We start from the raw sequence: 15,236 nt of genomic DNA, 5'->3' as shown, positions 1-15,236 counted from the left end.
ATGGATGGAAAATATTTACCATAAGGTAGGTATAAATGGTAGCTATCAAGTGTGTAAGTTATGTGGATGAATACAAAAGTAAACAACAATTAGAAATACTTTTGTAAGTGGTTTGCATTAAAATTATGTTGTATATACATGTAAACATGTATACTGAGTCTGATAACTTCTCCTAATGAATATCAATTTACTTAATCTCATGAAGGTAAACCTAAGTGAATCCTGGACAAGAACACTCTTTCCTTCTCTCCCTTTCTCCTATTCTGTTCAACCACAGGCCAGGCCAGAATCACTATCCTCTGGGTCTCCTCTTCCTCAAGCTTGGGGAATTCGTTTCGAGTTTTCCTTGGCCTAAGACCACCTGAGTTAAATAAACAAGAAAAATTCAGAAAGAGTAGATAGGCCTTCCTCTTACAATGTTCAGCATTCAGTCACTCTGTAATTGTATGGTATCGGAACATTATTATGCAGGACAGGCATGCCTACTCAGTATGGTAGCGAGAGGAGCATTTGTCTCACTTGAACAAAAGGAACAAAGTGCTACATTACTTGAGTGAAAAAAAAAAAGAAATTTAAAAAAGCATGCAACTATATCTATGTCACATTCCAACCTACTCAGTCCATGTAATGTCACTGGGCTTTTTGAGAAGAATTTGGGTATTTCATCACCTTAACTAGAGTTCTACCACTAGGTCAGAACTGTTTACCATGGAAGTGGTCTATTTTCTTCTAGTGAAGCTATGTATGACACCTCCAGACACAAGAAGCTATTGACATTAAGCTGTCTTAGAAAGGTACAGGTCTCTAATTTCAAGTATAATGAAAAGCACTTTATAATTGAACAATATAATGAGGAACAATACCAGAGGAAAAATTCTAGTCTATAAATGCCTCTGTTGAGAATACCAACAAAGAAATACAACCATGAGTTGCACAGTATAATTGTCATCTTTCTTAAAAACAAAATATCCCCTTTAGCCATCCTCTATAAACAAGTAGGAATTGTTTGCAATCTCATTTGAACTATACAAGAAACACTCAGGACAGGGGCTGGCATCCCATATGCGCACCAGTTCAAGTACCGGCTGCTCCACTTCCGATCCAGCTCTCTGCTGTGGCCTGGGAAAGCAGCAGAAGATGGCCCAAGTGCTTGGGCCCCTGCACCTGCATGGGAGACCCAGAAGAAACTCCCAGCTCCTGGCTTCGGATCTGCACAGTTCTAGCCATTGTGGCAAATTGGGGAGTGAACCAGCAGATAGAAGATCTCTCTCTTTCTCTGCCTCTAATTCCGCCTTTCAAATAAATAAATAAATCTTAAAAAAAAAAAAAAAGAAATGCTCAGGAAAAAATTGTCAAGTCTATATCTGTTGAACTTTTTAAAAGGAAGGATAATAAAATTACTGCACTTGGAAAGATTGTGAGCTTAAAATAATTTTGCCTGATCATTTCATACACAAAGATAGATATAAACCCCAATAAATACTTCTGTTCTTTGAAGTTACCCTTTTAAAAAAAAAAGATTTATTTATATATTTGAGAGGTAGAGATACAGACAGGGAGAGGGAAATACAGAGAGAAATGTCCTCCATCTGCTGGTTCACTCCCCAAATGGCCCCAATGGCTGGGGCTGGGCCTTTCTTTAGTCAGGAACCAGGAGCTTCTTCTGGGTTTCCCATGTGGGTGCAAGGGTCCAAGCACTTGGGCCATCTTCCACTTCTTTCTCAAGTCATAAGCAGAGAGCTGGATCAGAAGAAGAGCAACTGGGACATGAACTGGCACCCATTTTGGATGCTGGCGCAACAGGTGGAGGCTTAGCCAACTACGCCATAGTGCTGGCCCCCAAAAACTATTTCTTTATCTCAAATTTGAATCACATGTGAGTACCAATGAAATGATTTCAGAATTATCTGAGAATGAAGTAAATAAAAGGAAAATATTGATGGCTCAGTCCCATTTAATATTTGACTTGAAGTGAAAAAGTCAAATGAAGTTATCCATGTGAATTTGTCAATGTTGACAACAGGGTAACAAGTTGGATGAGGCTGTTTCTAACAAATTTTTGATCTCTGGAATTTATTTAAATCTTTTTTTTTTCAAAACCTTTTTGTTTAGGTTAAACAACAATCTGTTATCATAAACTTAAAAAGGCAGAGCAAAAAAGTGTTTCAAAGAATTGTATGAAACTGTGGGTATTCATTCCCTTAACCAAAAAATCTCATACATTTAGAATTCTTATTTACTTAAAAGTTTAAAAGCTCGACATGTGTTTTAAAAGAAAACCACAGAAGAAATACTAATGAGCTATTACTAGGCTTGAAGCAAATGCCAAAACAGAAGATGCATGATGGAATTCTCAGAAGCATATGATACTCTGCTGTGATGCACACCTCTCCTTTCATGCTGGGGAGAAGTCTGCTTCCCAGCTGCTCACACTTTACAGTGACTACTTCTCCGGGACCTATGCTTGGCTAGTTAGCTATTCTTCTCCCAAACTTGTTTTAGGGCACATGTTCATTACTACTTTTTCTGGGAGCAAAGAAAAACACCTATGAAATCTAATGTCAAGGGAAGATGAGTACAAGTACTAATATTCTATAGAGTATAAAGGTTTGCTATAATGGTAGATTATTTCCAGTACAGGTGACTTAAATATCTTAAATATCCCCTATTCAAAAAGGAAAAAGTGCTCAGCACTTGATTGAGATTAGTTTTAAAACAGCAGTGGTAGGGGTGTGGGTTCAGTTAAGACGTTAGTTAAGATGTCCGTATCCCACATCTGAGTACTTGGTTGGATTCTCAAGTCCACTCCCAATTGCAGCTTCCTGTTAACGTGCACCCAGGGAGGTGACAGGTGACGGCCCAAATACTGGGGTTCCTGACACCCACGTGGGAGGACAAAGTTCTCGACTCCTGGCTTTGGCCAGACCCGGCCTGTGGGAAGTGAACCAGTGGATGGGGGCTCTATCAGTGTCTGTCACTCCCTCACTCTTTACCTCCCTCCCTCCCTCCATCTCAAAACAAACAAACAAACAAATAAGGTAAACAGCAGTACTACAATGCTTTTGGTGTTTGGTACGACAGTCTAAAATTCTAACATACAAATGGTGAAAGAAACTAAGGTGCTGGAGTGAGACTAAAATACGGGAGGTCTGTTTTACACAACTTGTCTCTTCCAACAACTCCACGACAGGCAGACAGACCAATTCTTCATGCTCAGACCTGGTCTCTGAGCTGTTTAAGGAAGCTGTGGCTTTTAGAAACAAACTGGCTCCGCTATACAGCAGTGGAACAAAACAACAACTGAAAACCCGGGGCAGCACACGAGGCAGAGCACACGCAGTGGAACCCAGAGACGAGGAGACGGAAATTCAGGCAGCGCCGGGAAAGCCGGTGTGCGACTTAGCCAGTGACTTCGGTACGTGAAACACGGGCAATGCATCATCGAGCTGTGTCTGTGTCTGTACTCAGATGCCGGCTCTAACTCTAACACTTAGTGACCTTGGCCATCTCGATCAATGTCCTTCAAAATTAGCTTCCTCAACAGCGAGGGGGAGGAAATGGACACTGCTTATGAATCAGAGAAATGGACTAGAAATACGTAGAAAGGCTATGAAATAGGACCAAGAATGGGGCATCGGGCTATTCATTACGTATACTTTCTTTAAACATTTGCTTCTAAATGCAAGAGGTTAGAAAAACAAAGTAATTTTCTTTTGAGCCAATGACCACACAACTAAAACCTTGTGTGTTTTTTTTAACTGATATATTTCTTCAGGGGTGGTATAAACAGCAGCAACTGTTTTGCCAAATTTCTCCTATATGCCAAGCTCTGGGCCACTCAGTTCTTAAAACAAGCCAGCAATGCACGGCTATAATCCTGATTTTACAGCTGGGGAAACTGTAGTTCAGAGAGTTTAAATGGAAATACATCATGCAAGACAAAAATATCCAAGAAACTGCTTTACATTATGGAAGAAATCCCAATTTTGATGCCCTATGGATGAACATTCTTTGTATTTCAGATATATTACAAAAGCTACTTGACTCAAATTTTCACTAAGTTGGTGTTTTATGTCCTATTTTATACTGACCAGAATTCTGTGAAATAAGCAATTTGATACTTTAATAACTATATTAGTCACTAAAGTACTGAAAAGAATCCTTCTACTAACAGACATCCAAAATCAAATATGTCACTTTTTCACTGTTGACACCTGTGATGAGTTAATTTGCCTATTACTACTTCTATACATTGTTATTGAGCAGTATCACCCATTTCTCAACACTCTTATCTCACCTGAAACTCCAAATGACCTTCTTTCTACCTGTTGTCCCAATACTGCTTTAGCCACTGGCTAGGGTCCGAATGTGTGTCCCTTACAGGAGTAGTACCTCATAAAAGAGACCTAGCCAGCCTCTTCCACCATGCGAGGACACAGGTGTTCTCAGTGAGCCAGGGAGGGGCCCTCAGATGCCAACCAGTCAAAGCCTTGCTCTTGAACTCCACAGCCCCTGGAACTGTGAGAAGTCAATTTCTGTTGTTTACCAACAACCCAGCCTATGGTATTTTGTTAGAGCAGCATGGACATATCTCCCCAAAATTCACGCTGCAGAACAGCAGCCAGACTCCTAACAAGGCTCCTCCACGTGCCCCCAAACTCCCATGTTCTATGGAAGCTCACTTCTTTCCACCCATTATCTCATTGCTATTAGCTCACGATCCTTGGATTGTGAACGTCGCTCGCCACCACTCGAAGTCCAAACTCCCCACACTCCCCACAGGGCTCTAATTCGACATGACTCTGAGCTACCTCTCTGTCTGATATCTCATAGACAAGAATCGCTTGGCCCAGGACAAAAGGAATCATTCATGCTCCCAAAACACAACCCCAGTTTCTCCCACATGCCTGCCAGTCTCCTCCCCTCATTATCCTGCCCTCTTACAATCCTATCCATCCACTTCATGCCTTCGAGAAGTTACCATCTGGACAGAGCCACCTCATCCTCTGTTCACCCTGGCACTTTGTTTCTATTTTCTGGTACTCTTAATAGTGAGACTGGCATCGTCACTACCCACGAAGGCGATGTCCCAATCCCTTTATCAGAAGAAACTCCCACAGAGCTGTGGCTTGGTCATCCTGTAGTCCCAGTGAGACATGAGAGATCTGTAATACAGGGAACACCATACAGCTCCATGCTGTAGAGCTTGCTTTGTACTCACTCCCTCTGATAGTCTTTTCCTATTTATCTCCATGTTTGTCCTGCAGCCTTTCTCCTATACCTGCCCTGATGCTCACTCTGCAGTCACATTCTGATTTAAAACACTCACTGAGATCCCCCCACTCAACAAGCAGGAAGGTAAACCCCTAGAGACGGGGACTGGGCTCTGCTTTCTCTCTTCTCTCCTGTGTCCTCATGGTCCCGTGTGAGTTTTCCAGCCAGTCTCAGCACCTCCAGATAAAAGATTATGAAAACCCAGGGTTTAATTCAGGGCTTTAGGAAAAAAAGTTCCAAGGCCAAGTTAGTCAAACAAATAAAAGGACAGGGCTAAATGTCACAGAAAAAAAAAAGTCAAAATTAAGACTCTCCTGGAAAATTGAGAATTTGTTTAATATTCTTGGGTACCCACTGAACTCAGGGAGGTTGGCAGTCTGAGACACGCTCAAGCAACTAGCCCAGTAATGTATCCATACACACAGTGCTTGCTTTTTTAAAATCCAACTCAAAGGCACTTCCATCTCCTAAATCCTGTGTAGAAAGTCTGTAATACAGTCCAATAATTGACTAAGTTCAGGAAATAATCCATACTGGTTTGGGAAATCTGCCAAGAATAGATCCCATTATAAAACTGTTTCTAAATTGTCTTTTAAAAAACTATTATTATTTCGTGGGTTACTATAACATAAATTAAGAAAAAAAGTTACCCCATGATATACTAAAGAAAACATTATATACTTGAGACAATGAGTAATTAAAATTAGGTATTCTCCAAAAAATACCACATAAAATTGTACAAAAGGAGTAGTATTTCTTTTTGATATTTTAGGCTATCAACAAAAGTACCACAGCCAGCAGAAGTGATCAGTTAGTGTTTGCTCTTTGGCAAGTGGATTATCCTTAAGAGTAACACACTCTCATTTTAACAGTTTCTCAAACAGTAACAACCATATATATTACTAGCAGTTGCTAACATGCATTGAATTCTAGGCAAAATAACTAGCATGATGCAACATTCAGTATATATGAGCAGCTATTAGTGTTAGGTATTCATTCATAGAATGTGTGTGTGTGCATGTGTGTGTGTTTTGTAGGCATTACTGTAGGCACTGGGCTACAGCAGTGAACAGAATGGACAAGAAGCCTGCCTCATGGTGGTTATTTATATTCTTGTGGAGGGGACAGACAATAAACAAGTAAAATATACAACATGATAGATACAAGACAAAAGGTAAAACAAAGCCAGAGTGGCACTGGGGAAAGGGGGGTCACAATTCAGGGGTTGCCTGGTCAGAGAGTCTCCTCCTCTGTTAACCATGAAGAGGTCTGGAGCGGAGATACCAACGACTACCATGGTAGGTATCTGCTGAGCCGCGAGGGGTTCAGGGAGCAGAGAGCATCAGGCAAAGAGGTCTGGTAGGACTCCTCAGTCACCAAGAGGACACTGGCTTTCACACTGGGTGAGGTCAGGGAAGACTGACTTGAGTATGTAAACTCACTCTGACAGGGCCATGCTCTGTGTGTGCCCAACAGAGACGTGGCTCGGGGGCTCCAGGAGCAGACACAGAGATTATCTGTAGGAAGCTCCTGCAGTAACTCAGGTAAGAGAGGATGGTGGTCAGACTTTGGCTGCAAGGGGTGGTGAGAAGGGCAAAACCTGCAGAAACCAGATGTGGAGTGGAAGAGGTATCAAGACAAGACCCCAGTATTCTGCCTGAGAACCAAGAAGGCCAGAGATGCCATTAACTAACACGGGGACAGGAGTGGCCAGGCTTGGGAATCACGAGGATGCCAAGTTCTCTCAAACGCTTCAGATGAATGATTTCATTCAATTCTCACAATCAGCGAAATAGTCCACTCAATATATGTTAGCAACTAATTTGAGAAACTATTACAGTCGGTCCTCTCTAAGCTGGGCTCTGCATCCACAGACTGACCCAACTGCAGAGGGAAAACACCCAGTGAACTGAACGTGTGCAGACTTTGCATCCTTGTCATCATTCCCTACACAACACAGCATACCCAATACCGACACAGCATGTACACGGTACTAGGTATCAGCAGTCATCCCGAGATGACTTGAAGTGCATACAGGACCACGTGGGCACGTTATCTGCAATCCTAAGTTATTTTATGAAAGGACTTGAGCATCCATGGGTTTTGATAGGTGCATGGAGTTCTGCAACCAATCCTCTGCTGATACGGAGGAACAACTGTCCCTCACTGTACAGGTGAGGAAGCATTGCGACTATAGTAGCTAAGGAATCTGTCCAAAGTTACTGCAAGGGGGCCGGCACTGTGGTGTAGAGGGTAAAGCCACTGCCTGCAGTGCCAGCATCCCATATGGGCATCAGTTGGAGTCCTGGCTGCTCCTCTTCTGATCCAGCTCTCTGCTATAGCCTGGGAAAGCAGTGGAAGATGTCCCAATCCTTGGGCCCCATGCCCACGTGGAAGACCTGGAAGAAGCTCCTGGCTTTGGATAGGTCCAGCTCTGGCCATGGTGGCCATCTGGGGAGTAACCAGCAGATCGGAGATTTTTCTCTCTGCCTCTGCCTCTCTGTAACTCTGCCTTTCAAATAAATAAATAAAATCTTAAATATTAAAATAACAAAAAATAAAAAAGTTACTGTAACTAGGTGGCTGCCAGGATCTAAATTAAGGATGATCTTTAAGTGTTATGATTTACAATAAAACTGCATGCTTAACTCCTTCTGTCATGGAAACCAACAGGCTAGTAGGAGATGTGATGACTCCTAAATCATATCATGAATAATCAGACACCAGTGATGGTTTGCTAAGAAGTGGGAAACAATCCCTGGGCATGTCGTAAAACAAGAGGAAAATGAGAGCATCTAGAAATATGCATACACTGGTACACAGACTACTCATTTATGAGCATATACAGAAACCTGTCAGTAGAGGTATGAACCCAAGTATCAGCATTATTTGTCTCTGGTGAGTGATAGATCTCTTCTTTCTGCGTGTTGTCTGTTGTAAGAATGTCTGAGAACGCTGCATTTATAACTAAGTGTATTTGGCTCACAGTTCTGGAAGCTGGGAAGTCCAAGGAACACAGCTCCAGCATCTGCTCAGCATCTAGTGAGGACTCAAATCACTGCGATGTGGCAGAAGACGAAACACTGCAATGGCAGCAAGTGTGCTGGTGAGTGTGGCTCTCTTCCTAAAAGGCCCTTGATGCCTTCCCGGGGGCCCTACCCTAAGACCTCACCTAATCCTACTTATATTTCAAAGGTTCTACCTCCAAATACTATCAACATACTCGTAAGAATCTGGAGATTATGTTTCCAGCACATGAACTCTTGGGGGCACAATCAGGCCATGGTCTTTCTCTTCTAATCTTTAAGATTACAATAGTGGGTCTTCTAAAAGTTCATGGAAAATAAAGATTTTGAAAAAAAAAAATGACATGTGCTATTCAAAATGTTTTTTCTCCAAAATAAGCTTACCTGTTAGTTCTAATTTCCATGAACTTTTAGAAGACTCCAAATACACATGGATTTCAAAACTTTCTGCATGAATATAAGCTTACCTTTTTTTTTCTTTTTACAGATAGACTTAGACAGAGAGAGAGAAACAGAGAGAAAGGTCTTCCTTCCATTGGTTCAACCCCCAAATGGCCACTATGGCCGGAGCTACACTGATCCGAAGCCAGGAGCCAGGTGCTTCCTCCTGGTTTCCCTTGCGGGTGTAGGGGCCCAAGCACTTGGGCCATCCTCCACTGCCTCCACAGCAGAGAGCTGGACTGGAAGAGGAGCAACCGGGACTAGAACCTGGCACCCATATGGGATGCCGGTGCTGCAGGAGGAGGATTAACCAAGCGAGCCACAGTGCCAGTCCCGCTTATCTTTATTTTTAAAGATTATTTATTTGAGAGGTAGAGTTACAGACAGTGAGAGGGAGAGACAGAGAGAAAGGTCTTCCATCTGCTGGTTCACTCCCCAAATGGCCGCAATGGCCAGAGCTGAGCTGATCTGAAGCCAGGAGCCAGGAGCTTCTTCCAGGTCTCCCTTGAGTGTGCAAGGGCCCAAGGACTTGGGCCATCTTCTACTGCTATCCCAGGCCATAGCAGAGAGCTGGATCAGAAGAGGGGCAGCCAGAACTAGAACCAGCACCCATATGGGATGCCAGGCGCGGCAGGCAGAGCCTTAGCCTACTGTACTACAGCACCAGCCCCTAAGCTTATCTCTTAAATCCATGTTCCATTAATCTTTGGAAATACCTTCATATATTACTTAGTATTATGAATAAAAATTAATTCATGGAAACTATCATTTACTCTGTATCTGTTATTTTGCGCACGCTCTCTCTCTTTTTCCCTTTTATCTTTTCAATTTAAAAAGGACCATTGTAATAATATTTATGGTAACTTGAAAGTCAAATTGCTGGGACTACTAAATTTCAGAAGTGATCCAGGGTAAATTTACTTTCAGTATACTTCCAAGGGTTTAGGCCAGTAGTGGTCATGAGATCTAATGTGGAAAAAATGAGAAAATGTGAAAGCAGCTAAGATCACTCAGATAGCTAATGTGAAAAAAAAGAAGCAAGCAATAATCTGGGAGCACATCACCACTGAGTCCCTGGAACACTCTTCCCCACTCCACATGCCCCCACACCCCAGTAAAAGAACGGAGGACACAAGGCAGAAGCCCAGAGGAGACCTGGGAAGAGAAGGGGCAGGGAAGGTCCCAGGAAAGGAAAGGAAGGATCTTAGCCCAGACCCCGAGCTTGGACAGAGACAGGTCAGAATTGATGGGAGGGTTCAGGACTTGCTAGACATAGGAGGAGTGGGGAGTCAGTACAGCTATCATACATGGTCAGTGGTCCTCAGTGGGGAAGCATGACTGAAGCTGGTGGCAAGAGGTAGTTCCAGAACTGGCATGAACAGGGCCTGTGCCGCACCGAAAGGTTACAGTACACAGCAGCTAGGACAGAGCAGAGCGCATTTTCGACATCTTACAGGGAAGCGGCCAGATGTGACAGTGTTCAGGATGGGCAGGGCCATTCTGGGGCACATCCAAGTGTCTTTCAGATGGAATCCAACACTTAAACCTTAATCTCAGAAAAACTGATGTTTTTTTCTGTCTTTCCTATGTACACGGATTCTATGCCAAGGATCTGATAAGAAAATACGCTGACGAGGACAAGCACTTGTTAAACCAGGGAATTTCTAGACTGGATTTACACTAAGAGCACACAGTCCCCAACACAGGCCATAGTAGGACACTGAACAACTCAGTAGCTTCTGCGAGTCTTGGTTACCTTCGCTGACAGAAGAGAACAGCACTACTTAAAGACTGACTCAGTCAAGTGACACAATGCATGAGAAGAAATTCCTGGCGCTAAAACCAAAGCAGCTTTGGAATCTGTCTCCTCAACAGGGTGACAAAGGCTTTTGACAACATGCATGAAAAAGAGCAGAATGAAGCAGATGTTGAGGAAGTACACAAGTAACAGATGCAGCTACAAATGTAGAAGGACTAAAGACTAAGAGATGAGATAATGACAGCTTGTTGGCCAATTAAGTAACGGGAGAGGTGTCCAAAAATGCTACAGGCACTTGAGGGAATTTTGCCCTCCTGAGAGCTTTTTACCTGGATGGAGTTTGGACAACATGTTTTCAAAATCTAAAGTACTTCCCTAAGAACAAAAATTCCCCAGAATATCATTTCTATGCAACTGCTTTGCTTGTTGCTGCATCCCTAGCACACAGTTTCAAATAATTCTTGGTCACGAGCTAAAAACAAAGGCATTCTCAAGTTCCATTAGAGACCAGCCTTGTGGCGTACAGTAAAAGGCTAATTTATAACAAAGTGAAATGATCTTAAGGGGGCTCTTCTGGAACTTACAAAATAAACTCTATTTACTAGGAACCCTGAGAGACCTGCTTCTTATCCCGTGTTCCATATCAAGTGCTTTTAAGAACTTTACCTAATCACATCCATCAACGATATAAAAATAATGGCAAAAACATGACAGCATCTACAGTCATATAAACTACCTTTAGAATTGGAAGAGGAAAAAATATTCTAATCTAAGCAAGTAAATGTGAAAAGAAACAGTGTCGGAGTTAAAATTAGAGTAAGACAAAAAATAGATGTTAGTGGAGAGTCTGGTCTGCAGAATAAAACACAAACCCAAAACAATTAAATTAGCATAAAACAGAAACAGCTGCCAATCAGTCCAATGACTATGGTCCTGGAAATTAGATTTCCTTTAAATAAGAGAGGTAAATGCTATGTTGGCAGACGCCAACAAACAAGGCCCCCAAAGCACAGCCTTTACCAGAGATTAAAATACAAAGTGAGTGTTTCCCAAAATGACTGAACATAACATATGCAACCCTGGTAAACATCTTAAACTAACCCCCCTCCAGGCCCTCCCCAGTACTCTCAGAGTACAATCTCAGAAAAGCCACACTGGAAAGTTTTATCTGTTCCTTCCTGCAGGATCAACAAGGCCTATAAAACAGTTCCAAATATAGACATCACGCCAGGTCCTAGGCAGGATCTGTCAGCTCCATTTCCCTTCTTCAGTTCCTTCCCTTTTAGGCATGGGGTCAATTTGCAAAGAATCCACTCAGTGACCATTTCCATTCTCCTTGAGGACGTAAATGTTAACGGGTGAGATAGTTCTGCCCTATCACCCAAATCCCTCTCCCATTAAGCTCTCTGGACTCTATCCTGTATCTCCACTGTCCAGTAGTGCCCTTCTCTCTTCTTCACATCTTTTCCCCACCAAAGGATCAGTATACCTCCACAATATTTAATCATTCCTTACACAATCTACCCTACCCCCAACTTATTCTAGTTGATTAATGAGGAATCAGTTCTATCTCTCCATTAAATCCATTTTATAAAAATCAAGGGACCACAGAGACTCAAAAGCCTTCTATGAGAAAGACATGCAACAGAAGCCAGTCCTGTGGCTATAAAAGATAAGCAAATCTAAAAGTGTAACAAAAGTCATGGTTTCTAGAAACAGCTCATCCTTCTCACCACCCAGCACAAAACACACTCATCACACAAGCATTAACAGTCTAGGTTGCCATCCTCTCCCACCACCTGGACTACTGCAATGGCATCTGAACCAGTCTCGTTTTGACTCTTGCTTCCCTACTCTCTATTATGGCAGCCATAGTCATTCTCTCATTGCATGGATGTGATCATGTCTTTCTCCTCCAGCGACTTACCATAGCTGTGAAAAAATCCGCACTCTTGACCCAGGATGGTCTCCTGATCCGCTGCTCCCAAACTGCTGCCTGCTGACTCCCTGTGTCCCAGCACCCCCCAGCTAACCTGGCCACACAAGCCTTGCTGGTGCTCAAGCAAGCCACAGACATCTGCATTCACTGTGTCTCCTGCATAGGTGTCCCTTCCCTCAATGCCTGCATGCCTTCCTCCTTGTTTGATCCAGCGTCCGCTCAACAGTGACCTCACTGTAGGCCTTTGCTAATCACTGAATCTGAAATGTCACCCCCCTCCACACTATCTCCAATATTGGCCAGCCATTTATACGATCTTACTCTTCTCAATTTCCCTCATGCTAGTTAGTATCATACTTTGATTTGTTCCCTGCCTTGGCCATAATATAACCTGGAAAAGGGTGTCCTCTAATCAGTGGCTAGGAATTGAATGGGTTTTAAATGAGCATTTTCTATATGTTTCTATGTGCCAGGCTCTCTATCAGGCACAGTGGTATAAAGATGAATGAGGGATGGGATCCAGTGGTTTTCTCTTGTGAAACTGAGAATCCAGCAGTAAAGAAATTACACACACACATATACACACACACACACCCCCTAAAAGCCTGGAATGAGATATGAGTAAGATGTATCTGTGGAAAAGTGGGAAAGAAGGTAGGAGAGACTGGGACTGGACTACGAAGAACCCCGAGCTTCATGCCACAGAGCTGGTTCTTCATCTAAAGCATCCCCACGGGGCATTCTATAGGAATGGAAAGAGGAGATAGGCCTGAAATCAAAACTGGCAAAATTAGAACTGGCAGTACTTGGTGACTCCGGAGAAAAAGAAATGACTCGGCCGGCGCCGCGGCTCACTAGGCTAATCCTCCGCCTTGCTGCGCCAGCACACTGGGTTCTAGTCCCGGTCGGGGTGCCAGATTCTGTCCTGGTTGCCCCTCTTCTAGGCCAGCTCTCTGCTATGGCCCTGGAGTGCAGTGAAGGATGGCCCAAGTTCTTGGGTCCTGCACCCCATGGGAGACCAGGAGAAGCACCTGGCTCCTGGCTTCAAATCAGCACGATGCGCCGGCCGTAGCGCACTGGCCACGGCGGCCATTGGATGGTGAACCAACAACAAAAAGGAAGATCTTTCTCTCTCTCTCTCTCTCACTGTCCACTCTGCCTGTCAAAAAAATGAAGAAAGAAGGAAGAAGGAAGAAGGAAGAAGAAGAAGAAGAAATGACCACTTCTCCTAGGTTTCCAAGAAGTGTCACTGGCAGACAGGGGAAGAACAAGTTGGAAGAAGTCATTACCAAGTCTGGTTTTACACAAGTTGCATTGGAGGTACCGATAATCACCATGCCATATGGCAATGACTTCCCTGCTGTCTAGAGAACCTGTGACTTGGAAATTCTACTAGGTGGCTACTTGTCTGCCTTTTGTCAATGGTATCCAGGGTCCCTGACACAGGTGGCACCGTGTTAGCCATGATTCAACCATGCAAGAAAGTCCTCATGTCTTCAGGCTTTATCAAACATGAAGCTTAATTATTCTTCATAATGCTTTTTTTGTTTTTGTTTTTGGACAGGCAGAGCTAGACAGTGAGAGAGAGAGACAGAGAGTAAGGTCTTCCTTTCTGTTGGTTCACCCCCCAAATGGCTGCTACGGCCGGCGTACTGTGCCAATCCGAAGCCAGGAGCCAGGTGCTTCCTCCTGGTCTCCCACGTGGGTGCAGGGCCCAAGCACTTGGGCCATCCTCCACTGCCTTCCCGGGCCACAGCAGAGAGCTGGCCTGGAAGAGGAGCAACCGAGACGGAATCCGGCGCCCCAACCGGGACTAGAACCCAGGGTACCAGTGCCACAGGCGGAGGATTAGTCAAGTGAGACGCAGCGCCGGCCACATCATGCTTTCTTAAAAGAAGGGATACCTGTTTTACCATGAAGTCTGACACAGATGCAGAGACGTCTCAGGAATTTCCCTAGTCACTGGCATCGAAGTCCAAATTTAAATGTGGATACTATGTTGTTTACAATTTTAAAAACTAAAGAAATTCTCAAGAAAAGTATTATTGTGGCTTGACTCTGCAATGTCATGGAAATCCCATGTGGATATATGTGTATGTAAACATATACACATACAGACATGAGGACAGATGTTAAGAATGAAAAGAGGGGGAAATTTTTCCAGTACAAAAAAGCAAAACCTATGTTTAACAGTAACAATAACTGAATGCTACATAAGGATAGAACCAAGTATCACAATGTCATAAATTCAGTATATCAAACATCTGGTTAAAGTGTTTTTTTTTTTTTTTTTGAAAGATTTTATTTATTTGAAAGACAGAGTTACCGACAGAGGTAGAGACAGAGAGAGAGGGGTCTTCCATCCACTGGTTCAACCCCAGATGGCTGCAACGGCTGGGGCTGTGCCACTCCAAAGCCAGGAGCCAGGAGATTCCTCCAGGTCTCCCACGTGGGTGCAGGGGCCCAAGGACTTGGGCCATCTTCTACTGCTTTCCCAGGCCATAGAAGAGAGCTGGATCGGAAAAGGAGCAGCCAGGATCAGAACCGGCGCCCATAAGGGATGCCAGCGCTGCAGGCCAGGGCTTTAACCTGCTGCGCCACAGCGCCGGCCCCTGGTTAAATAATTTGTTGCTTGGAATGTTGCTTAAACATCTCTCTTCTCAATTAAAAAGTCTTCCTCTACAGTTTCATCCTGTGATTCTTCTCTAAAAAGTGAAAAAGAATAGGCTGATTTTTTGTATGGGCTCTAGGATTCTCAAAGTTAAAGTAAACTGTCCCAATGGGACAGTCTGAATTC

General features: G+C 43.5%; 1 protein-coding gene across 16 annotated transcripts in view; it reads right to left on the bottom strand.

Annotated features, from left to right (window-relative positions):
* The window catches only part of SGMS1 (sphingomyelin synthase 1), a 337,794-nt gene that overhangs the window by 26,043 nt on the left and 296,515 nt on the right, over positions 1–15,236 (bottom strand). The gene's annotated exons all lie outside the window — the stretch shown is intronic.

The sequence above is a fragment of the Oryctolagus cuniculus genome, chromosome 15 (assembly GCF_964237555.1).
Source record: "Oryctolagus cuniculus chromosome 15, mOryCun1.1, whole genome shotgun sequence".
Classification (NCBI taxonomy): domain Eukaryota; kingdom Metazoa; phylum Chordata; class Mammalia; order Lagomorpha; family Leporidae; genus Oryctolagus; species Oryctolagus cuniculus.
This window is presented reverse-complemented; position numbering and strand designations above follow the sequence as displayed.